The sequence below is a fragment of the Balaenoptera acutorostrata genome, chromosome 4, assembly GCF_949987535.1.
Source record: "Balaenoptera acutorostrata chromosome 4, mBalAcu1.1, whole genome shotgun sequence".
Lineage (NCBI taxonomy): Eukaryota > Metazoa > Chordata > Mammalia > Artiodactyla > Balaenopteridae > Balaenoptera > Balaenoptera acutorostrata.
This window is the reverse complement of record NC_080067.1, coordinates 55,905,131-55,919,530: the sequence shown is the minus strand read 5'-3', so window position 1 is coordinate 55,919,530 and position 14,400 is coordinate 55,905,131. Positions and strand designations below refer to the sequence as shown.

Here is a 14,400-nt window from a genome sequence, read left to right as displayed (position 1 = left end):
ATCATTGTTGTCTGTAGTAACTTTATAAAGAGAGCAGAGCCAGTATTCCATTTAGCCCAGTATCTTTTTTATTTGGGAAACCACCTTTGGTTATCTGGGTAATAAAAAAAATAAGCATCGAAAGTGATGTCACTTATCCTACAAAATCCCATTTTGGGCAGCCCCAAATTATTGTCATTGAATACTTTTTAGCTGCAGGCCTCCAGCATCGAGAGTGGGGAGTGAGAGGTGGTGGATGGGGACTTTGAGATGAAGTCTAAATGCCTTAACATCACCTGCCCTTAACCCTATGCCCAGCTACACTGCACCTTTTTTCATTTCCTCAAACCTGCCATGGTTATGGAGATAAAATATAGTGGCTAGGCTGAAGAGATATTTAGAATTTGACAGGACTTATTAATTGGTTGGATATAGAGAGTTAGGGAAAGAGAATTGCTGAGGATGAGTTCCAGGATTCAGTTTATGCAGCTGGGTAGATGATGTTCCCAATTCATGCAGGAAGGAAACACAGGACAAGGAGATGTCTTGGGATTTGGAAGATGATGAATTCTATTTTGAGAATATTAAGTTCACCTAAAAGGGAATTTCATAGGTAGCTGGGCATATAGATCTGAAGCTTAGTAAAAGGAATAAGGCTGGAAAGAGTTACTGAGAGCCCAATAGATACTAGTGACTGGGAATCCAGAGATGGCCCCTGCCTTCAGGGAGCTCCCAGTCTTCCAGGGGAGACAGAGGGCAAGTGGAAAGGAATGTACTCAATGGTGGTATCAGCTGGGAGCCATAGAAACACCAAGGAAAGGAAACAGCAGCATGTATTATAACCATTAGAATGAATGAGATTACCCTGAGAGGTGAGTAGAGTCAGAAAGGAAGATCCTAGGATCCTGAAAACTACTAGCATGTAAATGCTGAGCAGAAGAAGAACAGCCTGAAAGAAGATTCCATCTCAGTGGTGAGAGAGAGAGGAGGAAATCTAGAAGAGTGTGGGAACATGAAAGCCAAGAGAAGAGACTCTTAAGAAGAAGGAAGTCAAGCAATGAAAGGTTAAGTGACATAAGAATGGGGAGGGGCCCTTTGGGTTGCACAAAATGCAGGCGGTTAAGAACTTTGGTGAAGGCTAGTAGAATGTAGCGGTGGAAGCCAGTTGTGGTGGGCTGAAGAATGAGGGAAGAGTGAAGAAATATAAGAAGCAAGTAGACAACTTTCTTAAGAAGTTGGCCTTGAAAAGGGAGTGAGAGATAGCAGGGTAGCCCAGCTGAGGTTGGGGTCCATAAACACTAGTCCATGCATTTGGATGCTTTTTCCGTACCCATGTTTAGAAAACTTGGGGTAGGGACCAAGAAGGCAGATAGATGGATTGACCTGGACTGGGCCTTGCCAGGTGACTACAAGAGGACAATGGGGTAAGTGAGTAGAGGTTTTCAGTGAGAGAGGAGTTAGGGTGATGGATCATGTGCCCTCAGCTGGATGAATGGGTGTGAGGCCTGGGAGGGGCTGAGGGGGTGCTAACAGCCTGTGGGAGATGCAGTAGTTGCTGGGTATCAAAGGTGTTCTTGGATAAAAATTGCCTTCACTGCTGTCCCACCAGATAGGATGGTGATTTCCTGGCTTTAATAATGAGTGAATCACAGGACAGGTCTCTAGCCATTTCAGCACGAACCCTAAATCTGAGATGTTCTGCTGGTTTGGCAGGAGGATATGATGCCTAAATCATTTATGTTGATTCATCCCACCAAAGGAAGATAAAAGTGGTGTCTGTGTTGTTCTGTCTATATTACTTCCTTTTCTAGATTTACTTCTTTTGTTAAAATTGGTCAGAATTCATTTCTGTTCCTTCTAGTCAGTAGTTTGGTTAAGCACAAGGCAAGCAGACTAGTTTCCAGATATCAGGTTTCAATGAGGAACATTTATGTAGTCTTGTGTAGATCTGAATATGAAGACGGTAGCTCATAGGGAATGGAGAAAGCAGGGAATGTGAAGTTCAAGGGTCATAATTTGAATCTTAGATCTACCACTTACACAGTATGACCCTCATCAGACCTCTTACTCATTTTGGATCATTGCTTCTTCAGCTGAAAAGAGGGTTAAAAATAATACCATTTGCCCTGCAAGATTAGGAAGATCAAATAAGATATATATGTGGAAAATACTTTGTAATCTGGAAAGCTTTATGCACATGTTATTCTCTGTTTTGCCCATACCGTGAGCTATTCCAAGTCTTATATTCATTCATTGCTCATTTGGTCCACAGACGGTTACTGAGAGCCCAGTAGACACTAGGAACTGTGGATCTTGAGATGGCCTCTCCCTTCAGGGAATTGAGAGTCTTCTAGAGGAGACAGAGGCCAAGTGGAAAAGAATGTCTCAGCGGACTCACCTAGATGCTGTAGAAGCAGTCAGGAGAGGCATCTGAACCAGACGGCAAGGTCAAGGAGGCTTCCTGGAGGAGGTGGCACCTGGGACAAAGAATGAATGACAAGAGTTAATCAGGCAAAGAAGGAAATTGGAGGAAGGCAAACTCCAGAGGGAGCAGCCTGTTGGAAGGCTGAGAGGTCGGAGAGCATGGAGCATGTTTGGTTCAGTCTAGCTGAGCAGAGAAATATAAATCCTTCAAAAGCTTGACTCAAGTCACAGCGAGAGAGAAGTGAGAAGTTGAGTGGAACATACATGTAACTGAGATGCTTGAGAATATTTTAAGTGGCAATAGGAAAAAACCACGGAAGCAGGAGAGGTTGATAAGGGAGTTGATTAATGGAGGGATGAGAGAAGGGTTGGAAAGAAGCCCAGGTGGGAGACAGGAGAGATGGGAGGAGGGGCGCTCTTCTGGGGTTTTGGTGGGGAAGGAGGTAAACACACAGGGTGAGGTGGGGCGTAATGAGAGTGTTCTTTTCACAGTGAAGTAAAATACGTGAGGTCATTTTGTTTCCCCAGCACCTATTATGGTGCTCAGCACATTGCAGTTGCTCCATAAATACCCATTGAGTGAATTACATCATCCCGAGCCACTTGAGAAACCCACAAAGCAGCACGCCTGGAAAGCAGGATGGCTTGCCAGTCTGGCTGGCACACGCTGCCTGTCTCCAGTTCACCGAAATTTGGCAGCCTGTCTTTCACTCTGCCATTTCTTGTTAGCATTGATGCAATCCATGTGCTTCTGACCATCAGGGGTGTCACAGAGTCAGGTGTCAGTAGAATAGCTCTGTCCCTTAGTGACATTCATGGGAGTGGCAGTTTCTTGAGTGAGGACCAAACTAGTTCATTCCCTGTGAGGCTGGCAGCTGGTCCACACCTACTGAGCGGAGTCTGCCTGCAGCTGAGACGATAGTGGTTTATCCTGCCTGTCAGGTCGTACTCCTTACACACTTCGACGTGGTTCAGAGCTGCATTATAAGGAACGAATCTGCCCTGGAAACAGACTTGTGTGAGCATGCAGGGCATGAAGGAGGCCTGAGTTCTAGTCTCATCTCTGCTTCCTGTGTGGGATCCCGGGCCTCTTCTTCTAAGTGCATCAGAGGAGGTGAAACCAAATGATTACCTAGATCCTCACGTGTACTAGGTGTCACTGACCAGGTTTTGTATCCATCGGTTTCATCAGTCTAAAGATTGTATCCTCATTTCTTACCCAGTGTCTGTTATCAAATACATGCGGCATACAGGTTTATTGAATTGGATTGCATTAGCTTCTGTTTTTTCTCAGACACACACACACACACACACACACACACACTCATTTATGCACACCTAGAGTAAAATAGTGCCCACTGATGGTGCAGTTCACTGTGTTCATTTAATTCATTTCTTCTCAACAAATGCTAAAGATATGAGACAGATCAGACTTGACTTCTTTCAGAGATGGCAAGGAGCTTAAAGCTCCTGAAATAGAGAGGTCAGAAGAATTAGGAGGCTTTATCCAGGCCCAGGGAAGAAAGAGGGCTGTGATCACAAAGTGAAACTAGCCATGGGGCTGTGATTGGAGAGGCTGGACACAAGTGTAACACATTGTCAGTCTGGGTTCCCAAGGAGCTCACAGCTCAGTAAGAGTGAAAGAAATGCGAACAGATAACTTCACTTTAGCAAAAAAATGCTGGGTTTGTATGATGGAGACCAAAGGAATGACAAATACACGGAGTTTTCTACTCCCACAGTTTGTTTGGCATTGCGTAAACATGTCTGTTACTAGGTTTTACATTTTTACTTCACTTGGCTAGAGTGTCAGTGTTTGGTGATTGACATGCCTTTCTTATTAATGATACTAATAGTAACAGTAATATTTATAATATTGACTGTATTAAGTAGTATCTTACTTTGTGTCAGATACTGGGTTAATTACTTTACATGCACTATTCTACCATCCTATTAAGTAAGATTAGCCCCGTTTTACAGATGAGAAAACTGAGGCTCAGAGAGACTCAAGCAATGTAAGTAAAGCAATGTAGTTACAAGACTAATAAGGGGGACTTCCCTGGTGGTCCAGTGGTTAAGAGTCCACGCTCCCAATGCAGGAGGCTGGGGTTCAATCCCTGGTCAGGGAACTGGATCCCGCTTGCTGCAACTAAGGGCCTGCATGCTGCAACTAAAGATCCCACGTGCCTCAGAGTGCCACAACTGAGACCCAGCGTGGCCAAATGAGTAAATATTTTTTAAAAAAAGAAAGACTAATAAAGAGCAGAACCAGGATTAAGGGCCCATGTTCTTAACCCAGGTGGGCACTCAGGATCTGTACCTTGGTTGCAGGTAAAAGCCAAAGGAGTGAGTGAGGATAGATTGGAGGCTGAAGATGGGGATCTTGTGACAGGGTGAACCCAATGGATTCAAAGTTCTCACCTAGCTTTTAATTGACTCGCATTTTTTACTCAGCAAAGAGTTTAGAGTGCTTACAGTTTACATCTGTAGGAATGATCCAGCTTCCTATCCCCAGTGTCACAGAAGAAATGAGGCATGCCCCTAAACCTCTGAGATGCAAGTGCCACCAAACACTTAGAAACCAAGTACTGGGAAGCTGAGTCAAGACAGATGGCTACCTCTGTCTTCTGGGGATGGGTGGGGAGAGCCAGGAGAGTTTTAGTAAAAGGCAATGTGGGAAGTCTCCTCAGGCAGAGAAGTGGAGGAGGTGGGTATTTAAATGACAGAAGATGCATGGGGGGGAGAAGGGCCAAGGCCACATGTACAGGTTGGTGTGTAATTATAAATCAGACACCCATATGACCACTACTCAGGTCAAGAAACAGACCCGTGCCAGCCACGCCAGAAGCCGCTTCCACATGCCCCGTCTCAGTGCCAGCCCCCTGATTCCCAGAGCAATCGCTATCTTTGTGTTTCTTCATAGTTTTATCACCTGAGTGTCATCCCTAGACAGTAAAGTTCAATCGTGCCTATTTTATTATTTTTCTATTTGATATGTATTTTGAGCCACTTTAATCTACAGATTCTCTTGTATCCTTTTCCGTATAATTTTTTTGTTGAAGACCCCAGGGCTTTTGACTTGGAGAGTTGCCCACAATCTGGATTTTGCTGATTGCAACCTCATGGTACAGTTCAATGTGTCCCTCTGCCTTCTGCATGTCCTGTAAATTGGCAGTTGCGTCCAAAGGTCTTCTGATCAGATGAAGCCTCAATCCCTAGGACCTGTTAGACTAGGCAGGAGTGAATGAATGGAACTGGAGTAGGAGGTTGGGCTGTAAAGGCATTTTGAGGTCAGATCAGAAAGTGCCTTGAGTGCTGTCATAGTGAGCTTGAGCTGTGGTGTGTGTTTGTGTAGGTGGCAGGGAGTGAGGAGACTCGAGGAGGCCAACTTTGTAGGCTTTTGAGTCAAGGAACAACATCTTCACAAGTACCCTTTCCAGCCACATATCTATATAGGAATGACTGTTGGTCATGATGTTAAAAGGGTGAACTAATGAGTGTGAAATCTTGAAATAATATGCAGATGGTTGGTTATCATTTTCTGTAATACTATGATATAAGGTTGCTAAGAATTTCCTATAAATGCTTTGTGAGTGAAACTATGTAATAGGGAATATTAAGTTCATAGTATACATACTTTTTCGAGGAGCATTATAAATATTATAAGACTAGGTCTAGGGAGAAACATGGATCTTAAGTCAAGAGGTGTAAAAGGAACAAATCTAAGAAAGTTGTCTGTTGAAAGAGAGGGAGATATTACCTATTCTGCTTAAGATATCTTAATTTCTTAAGATTCTTAAGTATTTCTAAAAGAAATACTTTTTCCAAATGGCTTATCAAAAACTGCTACCACCAGTAGAATTTAAATTGGGCAGTGGACCCACAAGTATTATTTCTTAGAGTTTTGAGGAACTTCTTGACTTCATTATTCACCTTGTTTTACTTTTAAAAAGTAAGAAGGCCAGTTTATAATAACAGCAACTCACATGTACATAGCACGACTTTGGGCCAGATGTTATTTTTAGCATTTTATGTGTTGACTGATTTAATCCTCAGAACAATCCAGTGTGGTAGGCATTACTACTCTCCCCATTTTCTAGACTGGGAGAGTGAAGCACTGAGAGGGTACGTTACTCATGTAGGTTTACACAGCTGGTAAGTGATAGAATGGAGATTCAAACTCAGGTAGTCATATGACTCTGCAACACTGTCTCAGCTAGAATCCAGGTGGTAGCTGGGCCAGTGACTCAGGTGTTTTCCTAATAGGAAGGGTCCCCAATATCTGTTTTCAGTCTGAAATACGTGTTCTCTTGTCATTTCGCTGGGACTCATGTTTGAGCCCTGGCCCACTGCACACTGTCGCTGAATGACCGGGCACAGCGCCTCTGTTCTTCTGAGTCTCAGTTCACTCACCTCTGCTGTGGAGGTGAAAGTAATGCCTCCTGGGGACTTCCCTGGTGGTCCAGCAGTTAAGACTCCGCACACCCAATGCAGGGGGCCCGAGTTCTATCCCTGGTCAGGGAACTAGATCCCGCATGCTGCGACTAAGACTTGGTGCAGCCAAATAAATAAATAATTTTTTTTAATTGCAAAAGAAAAAAAAAAAGAAAAGGAAAGAATGCCTCCTGTCTAGGGTATTCTGAAGCTCAAATGAGATCAAGTCTAGGAGAATGTGTTAAAAGAAGGAAAAGGCTATATGTTGGTTATAATTTTAATAATTATTATTATATTATCTGTACTTATATATTTTTGAAGAACTTGTGAAATGAGTTTCACTATATTTTAAATGCTTAGATTCTTAGAATAAATAAAGGTACTACCTAATTTGGAGAGTTAGATACCCGGTGCTGAGGAGGGGAAATTTTCAAATGAATTTATTAAGCCTTTCTTGTTTTAAAAGTTTAATTGAAGCAATTTTAATAGCTCCTCCAGGAAGGAAAACTCAAACAGAACTTCAGTTTTGATGACTGTTTTTCCCTTACCTGAGCATCACTACCGTTAATAGTGGACACCCCAACTTTATAGACAAGAGCCATGGAGCATCAAGGCCCTATTTGGAAGGTTAATTTAGTTGTCTCAAAAGAGGTCAAGTTTGGGGCTTCCCTGGTGGCACAGTGGTTGAGAGTCTGCCTGCCAATGCAGGGGACACGGGTTCGAGCCCTGGTCTGGGAAGATCCCACATGCCGCGGAGCAACTGGGCCCGTGAGCCACGATTACTGAGCCTGCGCGTCTGGAGCCTGTGCTCTGCAACAAGAGAGGCCGCGATAGTGAGAGGCCCACGTGCCGCGATGAAGAGTGGCCCCTGCTTGCCACAACTAGAGAAAGCCCTTGCACAGAAACGAGGACCCAACACAGCCATAAATTTTAAAAAATAAATAAATAAATTTAAAAGGAGGGTGTTTTAAAAAAATAAAAAATAAAAAAAATAATCTGGAAATCCCCCCCACTCTCCCCGTTGGCAACCACAAATCTGATCTCTATGTCTGTCTTTCACCAAATTTGATAACTTTTTTAGCCATTATTTCAACCTCTTTTTCCCTGTCTCATTTTCTCTCTGGAACTCAAATTACGTGAATGTTAGATCTTTTGATATCATCACATAGGTCACTGAGGCTCTGTTCGTCTTTCAGAAATCTTTCTACCCCTTTATTTGTTCTTCACTTTGGATAATTTCTATGGATCTGTCTTCAAGTTCACTGACTCTTTCTGTCATTGCCATTTTGATGTTAAGCCCATCCAGTGAATTTTCCTTTTTTTCTGCTGAGATTTTCTACTTGCTCATTCATCAAAAACATATTTTCCTTTACATCCTTGAGCATGTTATAATATTTGCCTTAAAATCTTTGTCAGTTAATTTCTACATCTCAGGATGGGCCTCCATTGATGGACTTTTCTCCTCAGAATGGATCACATTTTTCCTGTTTCTTCTGTGTCAAATAAGTTTAGATGATATTGTAACGGATATAGTCTAGAGACTTTGGATTCCGTTATGTTCTATTCAAGAGTTCATTTATTTGTTTGTTTTAGGAGGCACTTAACTTGGTTGGACTCATACTTCAAACTCTATATTTCCTGTGGTGGGCAGTAGCAAAAATCTCTGCTGAAGTCATTTTAGTACTATCTGAGTGCTTTGGAGTGTACCCCATTCCTACATGGTTCAAGGATCAGCCTAAGCAGAACTTGGTGCTCCCTTTGTGTGGCTCTCTCCTTTCCAGGATTTCCCAATTTACTTTTAAGCTGTTGTAATTGCCACTGAAACTGTTTCCTGGGTCTTCAAGCCAGTACAATTATGGATTTTCTTTCTGAGTTTTAGGCACCCCACTTGGCATGGACTAGGTGTGCCCTGAGACAAAAACAGTGCCATTACTTTCTTCCAAATGTTGATTCCTTTCCAGTTTCTGCTTGCTTTTGATTGTTCTTCAGTCAACTATTTTATACATTTTGTCCAGAATTTATAGTCATGATCTGTGGGATGGCTGACCTTATAGGAGCTACACCTCTATTACTGAAAGCTGGAAGTTGTGATCCCAGATAATTTTTATATAAAGTTTCTTATTTTGTGGCTTCCACAGTTTCATGCAGTTTCTTTCCAGAGCTGCTGGGTATACTTCTTCGAGTCTCTTTGAAACAAGATTGTGCAGCTCTTTGAGGCTCCGTGTTTCTGTAGACGTCTCACTTTTAGGCCCCTGCCTCCCATAGTCCTGGGATCATGTCTCCTAACAGTCACCTGGGGACAGAAAAGTAATCCCAGACCCTTTATCCACGATCAAAACCCTTTGGGCAAAGCTGATATTGATACTATGTATAAAATAGATAACTAATGAGAACCTACTGTAGAGCACAGGGTATGCTACTCAGTGCTCTGTGGTGACCTAAATGGGAAGGAAATCCAAAAAAGAGGGGATATGTGTATACGTATAGCTGATTCACTTTGCTGTACAGCAGAAACTAACACAACATTGTAAAGCAACCATACTTCAGTAAAAATTAAAAAAAAAAAAAAAGCCCTTTGGGTCCCTTTAGCTTTAGTTCTAGTATACCCACCTGACTTTATTTCTTTACTCTTGGAAGCTGGAAGCATTCCCTCATTATTGTTTTTGTTGCTGCTGCCTCTGTTTTTATCCTTGACTAAGTATTTTCAAAAAATGATTACAATTTATTCAGCAGTTCCATGTTTGTAGTGGAAAATGGGTACCTGCATTAGCTTAATCCATTTTGTTTTCAGACATTTGCAGAAGTGTTTTCTATAGTGGGAAACAAATAGACCACCCCCAGAATACTACTCTGGCTGCTAATTGCTGTACTCAAGAGGGGACTGAGTTCTGATATTGATACATGGACTTTGGACAGAGGACTTGTAACTCTTAGAATAGCTAACAGTGTAGAAGGAACTGACGTGATTTCAACATCTACTATAGCCCAAGCTCTAAGCTACTCACTTTATATCACTTAAATTCTTACAATTCCTTACTTTAATAGTATTGCCTCCACTTTACACATTAGAACAGAGACTTTAAAGAGCTATAAGTAACTTGTTTCAGCATAAAGAGAATCAGAATTCAAGCTGTTTGACTCACGAATCACATACCTTCCATGGTACTCTGCTGTCTCAACAAATTTTTTTGGTAATTATATAGATGAGTAAAAAATTCAGATTTTGCTGTGTTTACCAGCAGTCAAGGCAAAATTTGAGAGCTCTTTGGCACTGGAGAAATGTCTGGAGTTTACACATGTATGTTTGCCAGCTACATTCTTTTCATAGGTGAAATTCATGGGTTATCAGTGAAAATACTTTCCATGCTGCCTAAACTCACACTAATGGAGGTTGTTTGCCAATTCCTTTGGAGGACAGTGAAAAAAAGGAATCATAGAATTTTACACAGCTGGACAGAATTTTAATGATAAAGTCTATATGTGAGAACACAGTTTCTTCTAGTTAAATGGGGTGGCCATCATAAGATGCGAAGAACAGTTTTAAGAAAAAAAGAAGCAAGAGTAGAAATGATTAAATTAAAACCCTTGAATTACTATCTGTAAATTCTTTTTCTTTATAAATTTATTTATTTATTTATTTTTGGCTGCGTTGGGTCTTCATTGCTGTGCACGGGCTTTCTCTAGTTGTGGGGAGCAGGGACTACTCTTCGTTGCGGTGCGTGGGCTTCTCACTGTGGTGGCTTCTCTTGTTGTGGAGCACAGGCTCTAGGCGCGCAGGCTTAAGTAGTTGTGACACACAGGCTCAGTAGTTGTGGCGCACGGGCTTAGTTGCTCCGTGGCACATGGGATCTTCCCGGACCAGGGCTCGAACCCTGTCTCCTGCTTTGGCAGGCAGATTCTTAACCACTGCGCCACCAGGGAAATCCTATCTATAGATTCTTGATCAACATGTGTTCTTATCAAAAGCAACATTGTGCTCAGTAAAAAAATCTTTATTTACTATTCTGAGCCAGTGAAAGAAATTTTTTCTTAAAGTCATTTTAATAGAGGTTATCCTGGAAAAATATTTATCTTGTTCATATATTGCTCACCTACTGAATCATTGGTGTTCTAAATCTCCCTTAGTAAGAAAAATGTTTATATCACTTAGCATAATTTGTTAGCCAGAATAAAGGGTGTTTCTATAAATTTAAGTGCAGTTAGCTTCCTCTCCTAAAGACCCATCACAATGCGTGCATATTCTATTCTTGGCCATAAATAATTGAGTACTCATTTAACACTGAAGGATATTATTTTTAGAAGTCTGACCGCAGTGTATAGCAATGTTAGTTATCTTTCTTTTTTTTATTTTTATTTTTTTTAACATCTTTATTGGAGTACAATTGCTTTAGAATGGTGTGTTAGTTTCTGCTTTATAACAAAGTGAATCAGCTATACATATACATATATCCGCATATCCCCTCCCTCTTGCATCTCCCTCCCACCCTCCCTATCCCACCCGTCTAGGTGGTCACAAAGCACTGAGCTGATCTCCCTGTGCTATGTGGCTGCTATCCCGCTAGCTATCTATTTTACATTTGGTGGTATACATAAGTCCATGCCACTCTCTCACTTCGTCTCAGCTTACCCTTCCCCCTACCCTATCTTTCTTTTCATAAAGAAGAATTTTTCCTTTGGGATCCTTATTGGATTTAAGTCAATTTAGTGGCTGTACAAAGTCTCTCACTCATCATATCTAATAAACTTATTAACAAACTTTGGGGTCAAGAGGGCCCCTCTTATCTTTTCTCTTCAGTACAAATGTTGATATGTGCATTGTGATCTATAGAGGCAGGAAGAAATCTTACTTAGATATTGGTTGAGAATCGTCACCTAAAATACCCTTTGCATTTGGGCTAGGTTTTAATTTCCTGGTTGGGGTTGCTTAGAATGTGTTGTTTTCTCTGACATTTAGTGGTGCTGAAAGAGGAGATTTCCTTACAATAATGTATTTGTTGTAAAGTCCTAAACACAGATAGTTGCTTGTTAATTTCAGTTTTAAATGAGGAAACTGAGTACTAAAGTCCAGGTTAGTACGGCAAAAATAGGAGCAAACCAGGCTGACTGCCATCAGATTGCTGTGTGACCTTGAGCAAGTCACTTAAGCTGTCTGTGTCCTCAGTTTCCTTGTCTATAAAAAAGGGGATAAAAATAGCACCCTCTCCAAAGGGCCTTTGTGAGGGCAGATTGAGTTAATGCATGCAAAGCACCTGTATCACTGCCTGGAACATGGTAAGCACTATTCAAGTTTACTTTTTATTATTACCATTACTATTACTTTTTATTATTACTATTAACTTCAGCACAAAATGGACTTCTGCAAGAGGGGAGATGGCTCAGTGGTTCATGCTGGTTCTAACACTGTCTGAGCCCACATTTCCTGGATAATAGAACCTGAGCTAAGGTAGGCTTTACTGAGAGCAGCAAGAGGGAGGGGAGAAGAGAAGAGAGGCAGGAAAGCATGGGCGGTGGTGCATTACCTGGCCGGCCAAAAATCAGACAGTGGCTTGGTCGCACGGGACAGCTTCCAGATTGGCTGTGTGGGACCAGTGTGCTCAGCACAGGCAGGCGAGGAGAGGGGACAGGGGTATGTCTTCCATGCTCACAGGTCGTGTGGCTTGATTCCCCACGCTCCTCTCGCCCCCCTCTTTCTCCCTCCCCCCCGACACACGCACACAACTCCCGCGGAAGCCAGGTTCCAGCCCCTGGTGCTGAACTTCCTCAGAAGCCTCAGGGTGAGCCAGTCCTTCTGTCAGTCTGGCCAGAGGTGGGTGGGGCTGGGTTGCTGGAGCCGTGAGAGCTCCTGCTGGGTCGCACCCTGGACACTGTGCTGAAGCCCTGCCCTCAGCCGGGAGGAAGCCAAGACGGTTTGGTGGCATTAGGAGAAGAGGTGAGAGTGGCGGCGATGGGGGGGGTCTCCGCTGAGCCAGCGGCAGAGGCCAGGGAGCCTTCCGGGGGCGGCCCGTGCACTGGGACCAGCCCCACCACTCACAGCTGTGTAGCCTCAGTGAGCTGCTCTGCCTCCGTGCCTTTGATTCTCAATGAGATTGTCCTGAGGATTAGAAGTGACACATGTAATGTGCCTGCAGTGCTTGGCTCAGAGTAGGTACTCAACAAATGACGTAATATTTTCCTATCCATTCATATTTGAAACAGACATCAGTTTCTCTTAACACTTGTATTCGCCTCTGGAAATGAAATATCTGTTTGAATTCGAAGATATGACTGAGATGAGCTAGAAGAAGCTGATACTGTTGCAAAGAGGGTAATATTTAACCCTAGAACACGTCAAGGGAAATGACTAAGCAAGCTTATGGCAGAGAACAGAGGCCATCCAAGGAGGTCAAAGGATTTAGAGAAAATCATGAGAACTGAGAAATGATTTTCATGCTAAAAATTGCTTTTGTAATTGTAGATTCGGCTTTATTTTTAGCTAGGGGAAGAAAGAGAGCATGATTTCCAACTCCTGTTCTGTGGACACAGGGAGTCCAGTTTATTTAGCACTGTCGTCTCCAGTCTCGACACCCCAGGGAGAAAAGCAGAGTCAGTGCTAGGCCAAATGGGGGCTTTCGTGTGAAACCAAGAAAGAAGGATGAGAAAGTGGGAGATTGCTGGGCTCTGGGGGCTTCAAGACCAAATTAGATATGAAGCTCAAAAGGGTGGTAGTGTTTGGGAATTAAACATCTATCTCTTGGAACCATATAAGTAATAGCAAGTCTGTCCTGTTTGCATTTTACAGAGGAGAAACCCTGGAGGCTGTTAGTTGCCCAGGTTACGCTGATAATAAGGAAAGAATGAACTTAGGTTATCTGACCCGTCCTCTACACCGATGACATTTAATTATCTATTCAAGGTTCATGATAAGCCCTCCAGCGATATTTGTGGAACCGATGTTCTCTTTAAAAAATTCAAAGATCCAAGTAAACATTGAGTCAGTTTTTTTTTTTTTGATATGTTACTTTCTCAAAATATATAAACTGGAATGTAAAATATGATAATATCATTTACTTTATTCAAAGTCAGCTGAACTACAAAAATAATTATCCAAGGCTTACTGTGTCACTGGATATTGAGTTTAGTACTTGAAAACACATTTATGATTTTTGCATTTCAGGGAGCATCAAATCAGTTCTGTACAAATCACTGCTGTATAATATGTTTGAGGGAGGTTATGTAGTATGGATCTGCCAATTAATTTCATCAAAATGAAAAATGGGAAGACAAGAAATTCCCATGACTCAGTTTGGTTTTAAATGATCTAATTATAATTCATTTCATATTCATACATTATGATTTTTGGTTTAGAAATCCATTGCATTTATTTCCCTTGGTAAACAAACATCACATATTGAAAAAAATATGGGGGAAACTTTCTAACTTATGTTAGAAAGGGAAGCAAGAAGTAAATCACAGTCATCTTCACAAAATGAAAGTTGAGGGGTTTTTTTTGTTATTATTGTTCCTTTTTGAATTGTTTTATTCTAAGACTATGTGAAGTAAGAAGTAAAAGTGTCCATCCCTCCT

At 42.0% G+C, this 14,400-nt stretch overlaps 1 protein-coding gene across 8 annotated transcripts in view; it reads left to right on the top strand.

The window, feature by feature from the left end:
* Positions 1–14,400, top strand: part of PLD1 (phospholipase D1) — a 212,236-nt gene that overhangs the window by 71,704 nt on the left and 126,132 nt on the right. Inside the window, exon 1 of one of the 8 annotated variants that reach the window (XM_057545303.1) lies at positions 12,623–12,766. The exons of the other annotated variants lie outside the window; for them this stretch is intronic. The gene's annotated coding sequence lies outside the window, so the exon portion shown is untranslated. Of the gene's footprint in view, positions 1–12,622; positions 12,767–14,400 lie in introns of those variants that run through there. 8 annotated transcript variants of the gene reach the window in all.